Raw genomic sequence first — 16,917 nt, 5'->3', positions numbered from 1 at the left:
TTGTATATCTGTGCCACATCTTCTTTATCCATTCACCTGTTTATGGACACTTAGGTTGCTTCCATGTCCTGGCTATTGTAAATAAAACTGCATTGAACATTTTGGTACATGAGTCTTTTTGAATGATTGGTTTATCAGGGTATATGCCCAGTAGTGGGATTGCTGGGTCGTATGGTCGTTCTATTTGTAGTTTTTTTTTTTTTTAACATCTTTATTGGGGTATAATTGCTTTACAATGGTGTGTTAGTTTCTGCTTTATAACAAAGTGAATCAGTTATACATACACATATGTTCCCATATCTCTTCCCTCTTGCGTCTCCCTCCCTCCCACCCTCCCTATCCCACCCCTCCAGGTGGTCACAGAGCACTGAGCCGATACCCCTGTGCCATGCAGCTAATTCCCACTAGCTATCTACCTTACGTTTGTTAGTACGTATATGTCCATGACTCTCTCTCGCCCTGTCACAGCTCACCCTTCCCCCTCCCCATATTCTCAAGTCCGTTCTCCAGTAGGTCTGTGTCTTTATTCCTGATTTACCCCGGGTTCTTCATGACATTTTTTTTTCTTCTTAAATTCCATGTATATATGTTAGCATACGGTATTTGTCTTTTTCTTTCTGACTTACTTCACTCTGTATGACAGACTCTAGGTCTATCCACCTCATTACAAATAGCTCAATTTCGTTTCTTTTTATGGCTGAGTAATATTCCATTGTATATATGTGCCACATCTTCTTTATCCATTCATCCAATGATGGGCACTTAGGTTGTTTCCATCTCCAGGCTATTGTAAATAGAGCTGCAATGAATATTTTGGTACATGACTCTTTTGGATTTTGGTTTTCTCAGGGTATATGCCCAGCAGTGGGATTGCTGGGTCATATGGGTGTTCTATTTGTAGTTTTTTAAGGAATCTCCATACTGTTCTCCATAGTGGCTGTAGCAATTTACATTCCCACCAACAGTGCAAGAGTGTTCCCTTTTCTCCACACCCTCTCCAGCATTTATTGTTTCTAGATTTTTTGATGATGTCACATCTGACCAGTGTGAGATGATATCTCATTGTAGTTTTGATTTGTATTTCTCTAATGATTAATGATATTGAGCCATGTTGCATGTGTTTGTTGGCAATCTGTATAGCTTCTAGGGAGAAATGTCTATATAGGTCTTCTACCCATTTTTGGATTGGGTTGTTTGTTTTTTTGTTATTGAGCTGCATGAGCTGCTTGTAAATTTTGGAGATTAATCCTTTGTCAGTTGATTCGTTTGCAAATATTTTCTCCCATTCTGAGTGTTGTCTTTTGGTCTTCTTTATGGTTTCCTTTTCTGTGCAAAAGCTTTGAAGTTTCATTAGGTCCCATTTGTTTATTTTTGTTTTTATTTCCATTTCTCTAGGAGGTGGGTCAAAAAGGATCTTGCTGTGATCTATGTCATAGAGTGTTCTTCCTATGTTTTCCTCTATGAGTTTGATAGTGTCTGGCCTTACATTTAGGTCTTTAATCCATTTTGAGTTTATTTTTGTGTATGGTGTTAGGGAGTGTTCTAATTTCATACTTTTACATGTACTTCTCCAGTTTTCCCAGCACCAATTATTGAAGAGGCTGTATTTTCTCCACTGTATATTCTTGCCTCCTTTATCAAAGGTAAGGTGACCATATGTGCGTGGGTTTATCTCTGGGCTTTCTATCCTGTTCCATTGATCTATATTTCTGTTTTTGTGCTAGTACCATACTGTCTTGATTACTGTAGCTTTGTAGTATAGTCTGAAGTCAGGAAGCCTGATTCCTAAAGCCTCATTTTTCGTTCTCAAGATTGCTTTGGCTATTCGGGGTCTTTTGTGTTTCCACACAAATTGTGAAACTTTTTGTTCTAGTTCTGTGAAAAATGCCAGGGGTAGTTTGATAGGGGTTGCATTGAATCTGTAGATTGCTGTGGGTAGTAGAGTCATTTTCACCATGTTGATTCTTCCAATCCAAGAGCATGGTATATCTCTCCATCTATTTGTATCATCTTTAACTTTTTCATCAGTGTCTTATAATTTTCCGCATACAGGTTTTTTGTCTCCTTAGGTAGGTTTATTCCTAGATATTTTATTCTTTTAGTTGCAGTTGTAAATGGGAGTGTTTTCTTAATTTCACTTTCAGATTTTTCATCACTAGTGTATAAGAATGCCAGAAATTTCTGTGCATTAATTTCGTAACCTGCTACCTTACCAAATTCATTGATTGGTTCTAGTAGTTTTCTGGTAGCATCTTTAGGATTCTCTATGTATAGTATCATGTCATCTGCAAACAGTGACAGCTTTACTTCTTTTCCGATTTGGAAATCGAACCTGCATCGCCTGCATTGGAAGGCATATTCTTAACCACTGGACAACCAGGGAAGTCCCCACTCTTGTATTATTTTAAATTTAGTCCTCATTTCTGAATGTTTTTTTCTTTTATTTTGAATTCCGTCCTGAGTTCTACCATCTTAACTAATTCTGGTTTATGCTGTTTGTTCATCTTTTTTTTATTATGGTAAAATATACATAAAACAAAATTTAGTATTTCTACCATTTTCAAGTATACAATTCAGTGACATTAAATACATTCACAATGCTGTGCGACCATCACCACTATCCAAATTCAAAATAATTATGTCTAAAGATTGAGCAGGACCTCAGAAAGATGGAGGCAGCAGCATAGTTTCTGAATCTCTCCAAACCGTTTCATGGAAGAAGATCAACTAAAACCAAACACCCATAGGTGGCATTTATCAGCATTTACCATTGCCAGAACTTTTTCACCATCCTAAACAGAGACTCTAGAGCCATTAAACAATAACTTCCCATTCCCTCCTCGATTCATGTTGTTTCATCTTTTCCATTGTTTTTCCTAACATCTTTTAGCCCACTTTGAAATAATAGGTTACAGTTTTGATCTGTTTTGTGGACCTGTCTTTTCCAACTTGATTTTATTGTCTGCAGAGATCCTATTCTGCTCCTTATTCTCTTTTTTCTTACACTACCTCTGTGCGGGATTTGATCCCAATCCTTTTCTTTTAATGATTTTTGGTTGAAAAAAGTTTTAAAGCACTTTGAAAAGGAGGTGCGAGGCCATGTGGAAACGTGTTCCTCATGGCTGTTTCATCAGTGCTTCACACACTGTTTTGAAATAACTCTTTTCCAGGAGACATAAACCAGTGGGCTTTATCATTGGACAGAGTGCAGAGAAAGGACCCCACAAAGGCTGATCTCCTTAGCAAAAATGATTTAGTTATGGTTTCACCCAAGATTGGTCACAATCCAGCCTGGGAAACTCAATGAACCAGAGACAAGGTATAATGCCATATTTCCTTCTCTCTGCCTCAGCTCTCAAGGATTGTTCACCTACATGTTATGAGTAATTATTAGTTGATTTCTGTTCATAATTAGTATCAGAAGACACAGCACTTATGGGCCTAATTACACTGCCCAGCTACGCAACATTCTTCTTCATTTTGCCTTCCTGTCCACCAGCAGGAACCTGATTTATTTTTGTTCTCCCCTCACCACAGCCCAGTAATTTTTGTGAATGACTCTCAGTCTCGCCAGAATCTGTATCTCTCACTCTGCCCCAACATCCCACCCCATCATTCGCTCCCTGAAGTGTACTCTAGAAATTTAGGTAAACTGGATGTTTTACCACTGTTCACCATCTCTTATGAAACCAGAAGAAGAGCAGCTCTCTTATGGAATGACAGAGAACTTGTAAGGATAAAACACCAGTCTGCAGGAGAAAGGGAAGAAGAGAATGATGGAAATAGTTTCCAGGAAAACCATTTTTACATTTTGTTTTGTTTGTTCCTGGTAAATAAATTGAAATCTTCTAAACATTAAAAGAAAATCTAAACCACTAAATTCAATAATACAGGAATATAACTTGTTAAAAAAATTTCTTTGGGTGCGCAGCATGTGGGATCTTAGCTCTCCAACTAGGGATTGAACCCACGCCTGCTGCATTGGAAGCACAGAGTCTTAACTGCTGGACCACCAGGGAAGTCCCAGAAATATAACTTTTAGAGGAGAAGTTATAAACCCATTGGTTACATGAACTGGAGATTTTTAGTAAGAAGTCATATATTTTAAATGACTTGGAGCTTTAAAGGAAGGAAGGAAGGAAGGAAGGAAGGAAGGAAGGAAGGAAGGAAGAAAAAGGGACTTCCTTGGTGGTGCAGTGGATATAATATCAAAAATAAAGTAATTAATTAAATAAATTTTAAAAAGAAAAAAATGCTGAAATCCACTGACTAATTATTCAGGCTGTTATATCTTGCTATTTCCAGATACATCCCTTTCAAAACTTTTGGTTAAAGGTTATCTTATGTCAGAACAAATGAATTACAAACTTTTCTCTTTTTCCAAAATTTGAGAAATTCCCCTACACTTCTACCTTCAAATTTTATAAAAAGAGAAAAGTAGTGACAACCCTTATACTTACATCCAATTGCATCATCTGACCACATGCCTTCTACATCAATCAAATATCTAAAAAACAACAAAATTCGAGTCATTTGTAAATAAAAAGAAAAGAAAATCAAGGTTTTGCAGAAAAGGTCCAATTTCGCTTTACAAATATAGATATAAAAATCCTAAGAAAATATCAGCACATCTAATCAATAATTATTAAAGAATGATATACACCAGGACTACAAAAAGGCGTTATTCCAAGGATGCAAGGATAACGCGACTTTAGAAAATCTATTAATATAATTATTTACATTGATACAACAACTTAATTAATAAATGAAAGAGAATAAAATACAGGACCAAACTGGCAGATGTTAAAAGGTTATCTGACAACATGCAGCAGTCAGTTTCGGTGAACATTCTCTGCACGCTAAAAACAGGAGGCTTAATATGACAGAGTATTCATCAAGAACCAACAAATAAAAAAACACACAGTGTAGTGACTCTAAGTGGGTTAATTATGATAAAAGAATCAAGTGCAGCAGGATGTTGAGTGATGATTAGTGATGTTGAGCAGCTTTTCATGTGCCTCTTGGCCATCTGTCTTCTTTGGAGAAATGTCTATTTAGGTCTTCTGCCCATTTTTTGATAGGGTTGTTTGTTTTTTTAATAATGAGCTGCATGACCTATTTATATATTTTGGAGATTAATCCTTTGTCGATTCGTTTGCAAATATTTTCTCCCATTCTGAGGGTTGTGTTTTCGTCTTGTTTATACTTTCCTTTGCTATGCAAAAGCTTTTAAGTTTCATTAGGTCCCATTTGCTTATTTTTTTTAAGGCTGCATTGTTCCTTTGCTCACTGATGAACACATAAAAGTCTGAAGTTTATGATATTATAAAACGTCAAAGTAATGAACATTGCTGTGTGAACACCTTTGAATATATATGCTTTGTCTCAGTTAACTTCACTCAGAATGGGACTTCTGCATCAAAGAGTTGATGCCCTTATGATTTTGTGTACGTTGCTACACTGTACCAATTTATGGTTGTTCATGCAGGAAATACTTACTGAGCATGTGTTATGTTTAAGAACTGTGCTGAGTGCTAGCAACAAGACTTGTGAAATTTTGTGAGTGAAGAGACTTGACCTCCCCTTTGTGAATTCTAACTGTCCAGAGAAGGAATAGATATTCAAGAATCATACACTGCATGTAGGATTACATCTCTGACAAGTGCCAAGGAGAGGAACACGGTACCATGAGAACATATTTTAGGGAGGATTTGATCTCATCATGGAGATTAGAGAAGGTTTATTTAGGGATGTTTCAGCTGATATCTGAAGGTTGAGTAGGTATTAACCAGACAGGGACGTTGGGGACAGATTTCTGAGCATAAGGAATAGCAGAAGACCCTATAAGAGGAAAGCATATGCTGTGCTGGAGGAACTGGCCAGGAAGGTGGGGCTGTTGGGGGAGCATGTGATTATAACGGAGCTACAAGTGTGGGCAGCAGCTCGATCTTGCAGGCTTATGTTTAAGGTTTCAGAATTTAAGAGTAATAGAAAACCATTGAACTTTTTTTGTTGAAGGTGAGTGTGTGGAACATACCCAATTGCATTTTCAACCTATCATTTTGCTACCGAGTGGAGAATACACTGCAGGGAGAAAGAGTGGAAGCGAGGAAACAAGATAGGAGACTTTTGTAGAAATTGGGCATAATGGTGGCTTGGACCAGGGTATGGTGGTCATTTTGGTGGAAAGATGTGGACAGATTCTAGAGGTATGTAGGCAGTATCATTGTTAGCACTGGTGGTGGGTTGAGGATGAGGGTGAGGGAGAAATAGCTGTCAATGATGGTGATTCCTAAGTTTCTGACCCCTATGTCTTTTAAGATAGGGGTTCCCTCCTTGTGCCTGGGAAAACGCACGTATGTTTTAGCAGTAGGACACCAGCCTCTCAAACAAACTTAAAGGCGGTCGACTCTAGTCACACTAGGATACTAAGCTGAGCGCTTCTCATCATTGGGCTGAAGAGGAAGAGGATTAAGGCAGAGCTCTGCAACCGTTCTAACACACTGCGCCCTCTGGTGTGCACTCTTGGGCAGAGAGTACAACATAGGCGGAATTCCTTTTGCCTCAATTTGACAAGACGAAAGTATTTCTGGTCGGAATACGGATCGTTTCAGGCAGTGGCAACGATTTCTAGGCAACTCACCGTTGGCTCCCTTACCTGAAGGCAGCTGTAAACTAACGTGCGGAAACCGTTGCGGCATAGGCCTTCCAGAGGGACTGTAGCCTTATTCCAAAGAGACCAAGGAGTTTCAAAGGCCGAATCGATACAATGGGTGACATTTCTGAGGTCTGGCACTCAGGAGACTCACCCATGGTCTACAGAGAGAAGCTAGGACGACACACATTTCACACAGCCTTCACTCTAGATGAATCCACCGTGTACGCTGGCACGAGGGCATGTTTCAAGGGCATGCCTCTTCTTAATTCGCACGGCTGTCCCTTTAACAGGGCTCACCTCGCACTTGACTTCCATTTGACCCTCCACCTAAGGAAAGGGTTCTGCCACTAGACTCTGCCTGCACTACCCAGGAAGCAAGCGCTACTCCTCGTGGAAGAGGAACCCGTCTAAGCAGGTAACACTAAAGACTCCGCCTTCTGAACGCTTCCAGTAAACGGTCAACGTTCGCCCTGAAAGCTGCCCTGGAAAAAACTCCCCTGTCAGGCTTCCATGCAAAGTGCAAGTTTTTCCTTCTGCAACATTACCATTTTCTCACACCCCTGGAGCACAAGGCTGTGTGGGGTTTTCGTGAGAAAATCCTGAAGCATACACGTCTGCATGTTCCCTTTGAGGCATGTGGAGGGGTCTGCTTCTAAAGAGTTTGTATTAGCAACTAATCAAGATGTTTTTGCAGAAGGCTCCTGATTAGCTGTTGGTATACTAAGAGTGAATCAGAGTTAGCATAGTTTCTGATTTACATTGTCAATGTGGATGATCATTTTTTACTCCTGGGTGTGGTGGTGGTGAGGAGTGAGGGAATGTTCCTTTCCTGCTGCTGCTGTTTCAGTCCTGTCAAGAGAGCTCTTAGGGTCATTTCAGCCCTGCTTCTTTACTGACTGTGCCCCAGGGTGATCAAGTGACTTATATAGAAATCTTGAAAAGAATTAAGTGAGCATGCTTGCCTTGACTAATTCTGTTCTCTCCCTTGAGAGTGTGAGTGAGTGTCTTCTGTTTCTCTCATTCTGTGTATTACTAGTTAGTAAATCTGCCCAATTCTGGAGTTCTGTTATATGATCATTTCATTGAAACTGGATTCTCAAGCCAGGGCTATCAACAGTAACAGGAATATTCGGCCCTCCATCTTTTCGCTTTTATGTTGTTTCCTAATTTATTCCAAACCAAATGGAATTAAGGCATTGTACTAGCTGGAAGGTAATTAAAAAACCCTAACACTTGGTGCATTACCTGGGAACACTGAGAAATAAAAAGAAAGGAGCAGACATTTTAGAGAGCAAACTGTCCTTGTGGAAGATATTTTGTTACTGCCAAGGAAGGTAGCCTAGTGCCTTGGATTTTAATGTATGGTGGGATTTTGAGACCTTTGACTGTTTGAAAATATTTAGGTTTGTGCAGTAAACTGCTGAAGCCTAGAAAAGGTTTAATGCATGCTGTATAAGTGTCCCGTGCTTGCTGGGAGACTAATAAACTTGGAGGCTTAACACAAGAGAAATTTACTATCTCACAGTTGTAGAGGCCAGAAGTGCGATATCAAGGTGTCAGCAAGGCAGCTCTCCCTACAGATGCTCTAGGGGAGATTCTATCCCTTGCCTCTTTCAGGTTCTGGTGGTTGCCATCTTCCTTGGCTTGAAGCCACATCACTCAGTTTTTGTCTCTGTCTTCACATCACCCCCTTTCTGTGTCTGTATCTTCTCTTTTGTCTGTCTCAAATGTCCCTCTGCCCTTCTTGTATAAGAAGGACAACTGTCATTCTATTTAGACCCATCCAGATAATATAGGATGGAAATCCCATCTCAAGATCCTTAATGACATTTGCAAAACTGTTTTTTTCAAATGAGGTAACAGTCAAGGATTAGGACATGGATATATCCTTTTGGGGGCCACCCATCCAACCAGCCATAAGATACTTTGATTTTGGCTGATGGCTGCAGCTTATGGTGTGGGAGAGTGGCTGTTTCTTTCGAGTCACTTAAGTAAAGGTCTGACATAAAGAAAAGGGGCGTTAGGGAGTTGCAGGTGACTGAGCAATACCTGGAGCGGAATGAATAAGGCACCTGGAGGGTCTTTAGTATACAGAGATCTTTACCTGGCACTTGACTTGAGAGTGTGCAGGAGTTTACAGGGCAGGAAAGTCTCAGGCAGCCGTCCACCTTGCCTTACTCTTCAGGTACAGTTTTTCCCAAGCAGGCTTGACTGAGACAAAGACTCAGTTGTAAGGAAAACATGTCTTGTAGAACTTGTCAGCATTGACACATATGGTCTACCATAGGCTGAAGTGACTCCCTTTACATGTGGACCCAAGCTGACACTGGATTTGTCAATTATGCTGGAGAGAGAAATGTTCTCTTAAAGGCAGCCGCCTTTGGTCTATGCAGTTCCATAGCAGGAGGCAGTGAAAATGGCCATGGCAGCATAGGGCTGTCAAATCTACGCATCAGAACTGGAGGTGTAATGTCACTTGACAGATCCCGTAATCAGTTCAGTACTGCAGTGTGAACCACAAGGTCATCAAAGAGGAAGGATAACTCAAGAGTCCATGTGTGACAGATGCTCAGGGCTGTGCACTGCACGTGGCAAATTCATAGTGACAACTCAACGTCAGGCTTCAAAGATTCCTCCTGGTTCGAAGTTCGCAAGTCAGAAATTTCAGTTAAATGGCATAGACTAATGGACATCCTAGTGAGGTTAAAATGAAAGAGACTTTATCTTTCTCTCAAATGCCATTGAGTTTCTGCTTTGTTCTTTGGTCAAATTCTGTACTGGATTCTGGGAACAAACATGTGCCTAGTTTCTGTCTTCTTGGAGTGGGGCATTGGCTTGCTTTTGAGATTGTTTTTAAATTTTGGGGATAGTGCTGTAAAATCAAATTGTATCTTAGTAACTCCTTAGACTCTTTAAAAGCATGGTTCATGAGAAACTTGATAAACTGATAAAACAGCCAAGGCCCTGAGAGACCCACACCCGTGTCAGTGACAGAAGTCCAAGCTACAGATACTGAAGGAGCCCTCAGTCCTATTCAGGCAATGAAAGCCCTGTCACTGAGAATGAACCAAATGTACATCTGGGAGGATGGTTTATGGACATTTAGGACTTTGGATTTTTAACCTACAGTAACAAGGAAACTTGATTTCAAAATTGGGCTTTAATACTTTGGGACCTTAACTCATAAGAGCGTTTAATGTGTGCCCTTTTAATTTCTCTGTGAAGAATTTGATACTGGCAGAGGTGTACTTTCAAATTTGCAACATTTCTATGATTTCTGAATTGTATTACTGGATGCTTTTATGTATTTAATCTTAGTTTGTCACTTAACCTCATCAACTTTCTATGGTTAGCTGTGCTGTGGATGGCTGGTAGAACAAAAAGTTGTTTCTGATCATTGGATATGAGTAGCCATGGAGTTAATTTAAATTAAAGCAATTTCTCACCCATATCAGAGACTTCTGGGATGAAACTAAGTCTTCCACCAGCAGTTCCCAGAAGCCACTCAAACGAGTAGCCCCATAAAAGTGCGAGCAGGACTGTCCCAATAAAGGTCTTTTCTTTGTCCTGAAGGGAGAGGCATATTCTGTTAATTACAGGCTTAAAGGCATAGTTGAGTGGGTTGAGATTGAAAAAAACAGGGAAACATTAGTGAAACAGGGAAGCATTATGACAATTTCCCTTCTCGTTCCTAATGGTACCAGCATGTGAAGGGAATTTGAGTAGTATAACTTTTAACCTCCCTGCTCTTATACTCACTGACACTGGCTAGGTGAGGTGACCTACTTGATTGGCAAAGTTGGGAAGAATAACTGGCCATGCTTTGCTAAGCTCTTTCCTTCATCTTGGGAGTGAGTCTGGTGATAGAGAGACAAAAGTTCTCTGCTCCATTGTGGACATGCCCCTTTCACATGGGTTTGCCTGGAACCAACTTGCTGCAACAAAGTGTTGGTAAGTCTGGATAATTCTAGAATTCACTTGACAGACTCACTTGGCTGTCTCATGAAACCCCATTTTCCAACATGGGCTCTAAAAGTAAAAAGTGACATAATGTGTGGGCTCCAGTGCAAAATGAAAATATAGTGCCTCTTGTTCAAACTGCAAAGAAAAAGTGTTGTTGAAAGTATTTGCACTGGGGTGCATAGTGTCCTCCCCAAATTCATGTTCACCTGGAACCTGTGAATGTGGCCAAGTAAATTCTTTTTTCAGATAGAATCGAGATAAGACGACATTATACTAGATTAGGGTGAGCCCTAAATGGGTTCTATGGGTTGTTCTCTCTTCTGTTTTTCATATATGTCATCTTTTTCAGCAGAAGTGTTTGGCTAATATTGGGAAGTAACACGAGTAAGAAAGGATATGATAAGATTCCTTGGATATTCTTGTTTTTTAAAAAACAACTGCTTTCTTTCTGTGTTAGAAGTAAGTTCAGATTCAAATGGAAAGCATGGCCTCCCGGAGCTGTTAACACCTTCACTTAGTCTTGGATATGAGCAGTAGCACAGAATTCTGGTGGAACTCAGTAAGACTCCAAATGGGTACCAAATAAGCATGTCATGGAAAGCACACCATAAGCAGGGTGAAAACTAGATGTGAATGGGGCAGCAGGAATGGTGGCAGACACACATATTGCACATGTCTCCTCTGCTCATGTGTTTATTTTATTGTCCTATAAATTTTACTTACAGAACGTAAGTTCAAAGATAAAATCATTAAGAATTTCAAGACAGCAATAGCACAGCATGAAATCAAGCAAGCGTGGGGCCCTTCTGAGCATGGTTCATGCGGGACTTGATCGACTGGTAAAAGAGCCAAGGCTCTGAGATACCCACACCATGTCAGTGACAGAAGTCCAAGCTACAGATATTGAAGCAGCCCTCACTGCCACTCAGGCACAGAAAGGCCTGTCACTGAAAATGAACCAAAATGTAAATTTAGGAGGATAATTTATGGACTTTTAGGACTTTGGATTTATAACCCACAATAACAAGAAAACTTCATTTCAAAAGAGAGTGTCAGGTCTTCATGTTTGCTTAGGTTGTTGAGGGTCCTTTGTGGTTACATATCAATTTTGGAGTCGTTTCTTCTATTTCTGCAAAAATAGGGTATTTTGATAGACATTGCATTAAATCTGTAGGTAGCTTTGTGTAATATGGATATTTTAACAATAGTTCATGAGCGTGAGATGTCTTCCCATTTATTTATGTTTTCCTTAGTTTCTTTCAATAATGCTGTAGTTTTCAGTGTACAAGTCTTTCATGTCTTTGGTTAAGCTTATTCCTAAGTATTTTATTCTTTTTGATGCTATTGTAAATGGAATTGTTCTCCTAATTTCTTTTTCGGATTGTTCATTGTTAATGTGCAGAAATGCAAGTGATGCGTATATGTTGATTTCATATTCTGCAAACAAATTTTGCTGTTTTATTAGTTCTAATAAATTTTTTGTGAAATACCATTTTCTACATCTTTTTCAATAGTTTCCCTTTCAGCCTAAGTGTATCCTTAAATCTAGGGGACATTTTGACCTCCATCTTAGGCTTTCATCTTAATTCTCAACTTCTTCAGAGTCTTAGCTGGTTAGTGTTCTCCTTATTGTTTGCCACTTTGGAGAATCCAACAAAATGTTCTACTCAAGGGGAGACCTCTTTTCTCTTCCACCTCTGAACCTGATATCACTTATTACTTACTTCATTCTCTTAGAACTTAGCATTCGAAATTTAAATGGTGATCTTTCTTAAAGGAGGTCAATATGCTCACCGAATTCAAGACCTCTGGTGAGTTAAGTGTGTAGGAATCATATTAACTTCTTGGCTGTTACCCCCCTGGAAACATTTCTAAAGTGGCTTTTGAGCTTGATATTCAGGTTTATTGGACACCGCATTGAAGAGTTTAACAGAATAAGAGTAAGCTGGTCTTTCCTAAAGCAGACTTTATCCAAGGGTGACCTTGTAGCCACCTGCATCAGGCTCATCCTCGTTGAGTCATTGAGTGTCCTCAACTCCCCTAAACTGTAAACTCCTTATAGACAAGAATTATGTTTTATAGCTCTTGTTCCCCTTCCCTATACCTAAACATGCCTGGAATAGAAGGTGCCTCTACGAACAGGTGTTGCTTTATTTTAAACTACAGTTAGTACATGTATATGTTCATTTCCCTCTGGGAAAGGAGGCTACATTCCACAGGATTCAAATATCAAGCCTTTAAACTTTCTTGAACCCACAGATATATAAATAGTTGCATAACTATCCTCCCTCTATACAACTCTAAGATGATCATATCAAAGTATGGTCATTAATTGTTTTTTTTTTTTTTTTTTTCAGTACGCAGGCCTCTCACTGTTGTGGCTTCTCCCGTTGTGGAGCACAGGCTCTGGACGCTCAGGCTCAGCGGCCATGGCTCGCGGGCCCAGCCGCTCCGCGGCATGTGGGATCTTCCCGGACCGGGGCACGAACCCGCGTCCCTGCATCGGCAGGTGGACTCTCAACCACTGCACCACGAGGGAAGCCCCCATTCATTGTTTTTAATTGCAAACAGATAATAAGCAAAGTGAAAGGAACTTCTTCCACCAAAGTAAAGGCCAAAGTTCAAAAAGTCAAATTAATATGGGGTTTGTTACTATCCTAAATAGAAAAGAACTATGACAAGAAATATCACAGTGTTGGTTGCTATTATCATCTTTTCATTTTCCATTACAGTTGTTTATATTATCTTCATGGGATATCACTGAAGTTATCAAGGTTTCTTAAAAGTCAAATTAAAAAACAAAATCCCTTGAAATGCCAATACAAAGGAAAATTAGTCAGAACATGAAAAAATATTTTAGACAATTTGACAACATATATTCTTTGCTCATATCCCTTTTTGAGAGAAGTTCCATCTTATTCACACCCACATGTACTAGACTGAATAAAATACAACCCCATCACTCAATGGTGATAAAAAAAGGAAAGACAAGCTGGTTCCAGAAAATTCCTCTATTTATTCCTAGTATCTGGTTGCATCTGGCAAAAAAGAGCATTTTGAAATATTCTATAAATTTTTGTATTTTATTTTATAATTTGCTTATCTCAATGTAAATATTAAAAACGCATGAGAAATATTTTAACGTTTGGCATTTGACTATTCCTGTCTATTTCCTTAATGTTTCCTTTGTGTCCTATGATGATCTTTTGGGATAGACAGCACACACCACTCTCATACTCTCCAGACTCTACAGCCCCATACATGTGCAAAATAGCTTGTGGGGATGCGTTAACATACTCTTGGTTGAGGCAGGAAGGCTGTAGAGTACATAGTTTTTACACCTGAACATTTTAAGTGTTTTTGGAAAGTAACCCTAGTTTGAGTGCAAGTTCCATCGATTTATCAAATGCATCTCTGGTATACATAGGTATGTCCAGTAAAATGGTAAGGCTATATTACTGGGAGACTATTTACATGAGCAAGTGGAAAGACATCCGTGAAAGAATATATTATAACCAAGAGTCACATAAAATACGTCAATCTAATAGAATGTAGATCCCAGAAACGTATCCACACATATAAGAACAATTGATTATTCAACAGAGCTGCAAAGCGAATTTCGAGGAGAAAGGATAGTCTTCTTGACCAATGGTGCCAGAAGCATATAGCACACGGATACTGTGCATGGACAGCCATATGCAAAAGTATGACCTTTGATCCCTACTTCACACCATATAAAGAATTAACCAAATGTAGATCAAAACATAAATCTCTAAAACGTGGACAAAATCTTTTTGACCTTGGGTTAAGCAAAGATTTGCTAGAGATGACACCAAAAACAAGATCCATAAAAGAAAAAAAGTGATAAATTGGGTTTCATCTTTGGAAGCCATTATTAATAAAAGAAAAGCCACAGGTTGGAAGAAAATATTAAAAAAAAAATTATATACCTGAAAAGACTTGTGTCTCCAACACGTATAGAACTCTCAAAACTCAGTAATTAGAAAAAAAATTTTTAATTAACAATATGGGTAAAAATATTTAAAAAGAGATCCTGCCAAGGAGGTGTACAGATGCAAATAAGCACATGAAGTTGCTCAATGTAATCAATTATTAGCTAAATGAAAATGAAAGCCCCAGGAGATACCACTACACACGTATTGAATGGCTAAAATTAGAAAAGTCCAACCACACCAAGTATTGGTGAGGCAGTGTAGGAACTGCAAGTCTTTTACACTGCTAGTGGGAAGGAAAATGGTGCAGTCACTTCAGTCAACAGTTTGGCTGTTTCCTTATAAGTTGAACATACACCTACCGTATGATCCAGCCTTTCTGCACCTAGATATTTATGCAAGAAAAATGAAAGCGTATGTTCATACAAAGACTTGTACATGGATCATCACAGCATCTTTATTTTTAATAGACAGAATTGTAACAAACCTCGAGCACCCATCAATAGGCAAATGAATAAACATACTGTGGTATACTCATACAGTGAAACACTACTCAGCAAAGCAAAGTGATTAACTATTGCTACCCACAAAAATATGAATTACTCTCAAAATAATTACATTGTGTGAAAGAAGCCAGATAAAGGAGTCCTCACTGTGTGAATCCATTTATGTAAATTTCTAGAAAAATGCAAACACATATCTAACGATAGAAAGCATATCAGTGGTCACTTGGGGATGTGGAGGGGTGGAATGTGAGGGGAAAAAAAGGGGCTTTATGAATGAGGCATAAAAACACTTGCAAGTGATGGATATGTTCTTTCTTTTCATTGTGTTGGCAGGTCCATGGGTATATGCATATTTCAAAACTTAAATTGTGTGTTTTTTTTAAAACATCTTTATTGGGGTATAATTGCTTTACAATGGTGTGTTAGTTTCTGCTTTATAACAAAGTTAATCAGTTATACATATACATATGTTCCCACATCTCTTCCCTCTTGCATCTCCCTCCCTCACACCCTCCCTATCCCACCCCTCCAGGCGGTCACAAAGCACCGAGCCGCTATCCCTGTGCCATACGGCTGCTTCCCACTAGTTATCTACGTTTGTTAGTGTATATATGTCCAAGCCTCTCTCTCGCCCTGTCACAGCTCACCCTTCCCCCTCCCCATATTCTCAAGTCCGTTCTCCAGTAGGTCTGTGTCTTTATTCCTGTCTTACCCCTAGGTTCTTCAAGACATTTTTTTTTCTTAAATTCCATATATATGTGTTAGCGTACGGTATTTGTCTTTCTCTTTCTGACTTACTTCACTCTGTATGACAGACTCTAGGTCCATCCACCTCACTACAAATAGTTCAATTTCGTTTCTTTTTATGGCTGAGTAATATTCCATTGTATATATGTGCCACATCTTCTTCATCATTCATCTGTCGATGGACACTTAGGTTGCTTCCATGTCCTGGCGATTGTAGATAGTGCTGCAGTGAACATGGTGGTACATGTCTCTTTTCGAATTATGGGTTTTTTAGGGTATATGCCCAGTAGTGGGATTGCTGGGTCGTATGATAGTTTTATTTTTAGTTTTTTAGGGAACCTCCACACTGTACTCCATAGTGGCTGTATCAATGTATATTCCCACCAACAGTGCAAGAGGGTTCCCTTTTCTCCACACCCTCTCCAGCATTTATTGTTTGTAGATTTTTTAATGATGGCCATTCTGACTGGTCACACAAAAAACTCTGGCATGGTGTTCACCATCTAGCTAATCCTAACATGCAGACATTTATGAGAGTAAAGTCAGGTCTTTGCCAGAGTGGGTTGCGTATTTGGGCAACTGGGTCAAATCAAGAAGGGCAAGTGTAGGCTGCCAGAGTAAATAAGGAGAGGAAAAACAAAAAGAGCGAGACATATCATTCATCAGTGATTTCCCCCCCGATATTCTTAGCCTCCACCTATCTCCATCTTACTGGTAACACAGGAAATAGACTGAAGAATCAGGTAAAAGGTCTCTACAGAAACTGAGGTAATATAGAAAATAAAAAAATGAAACATAAAATTGTAAATTTTCTTCCTAGGGATAATTGAGATGATACTTCAATAATAACATAAGATCAGGTGAAGTCTAAAGAAATTTTAGAAAACCCGGATAAAGTAAGAAGACATCTCTTCGCCAGCATCCGAATGTTAGAGAGACACCGAGACATGTGGGCCAAGTTCTGGAGAGAAGGGAAACACAGACGCAAGCTTGACATTTGGTGCAGCTTTTCTCCTTGGGGCATTTGCTGATTCAACTCATACAACCTAGGAGCTGAAAAGCCAAGGAGTTCAAAAGACTCTAACCACAG

The sequence above is a fragment of the Lagenorhynchus albirostris genome, chromosome 13, assembly GCF_949774975.1.
Source record: "Lagenorhynchus albirostris chromosome 13, mLagAlb1.1, whole genome shotgun sequence".
Taxonomy (NCBI): domain Eukaryota; kingdom Metazoa; phylum Chordata; class Mammalia; order Artiodactyla; family Delphinidae; genus Lagenorhynchus; species Lagenorhynchus albirostris.
The sequence above is the reverse complement of the archived record's forward strand: the minus strand, read 5'-3'. Positions refer to the sequence as shown.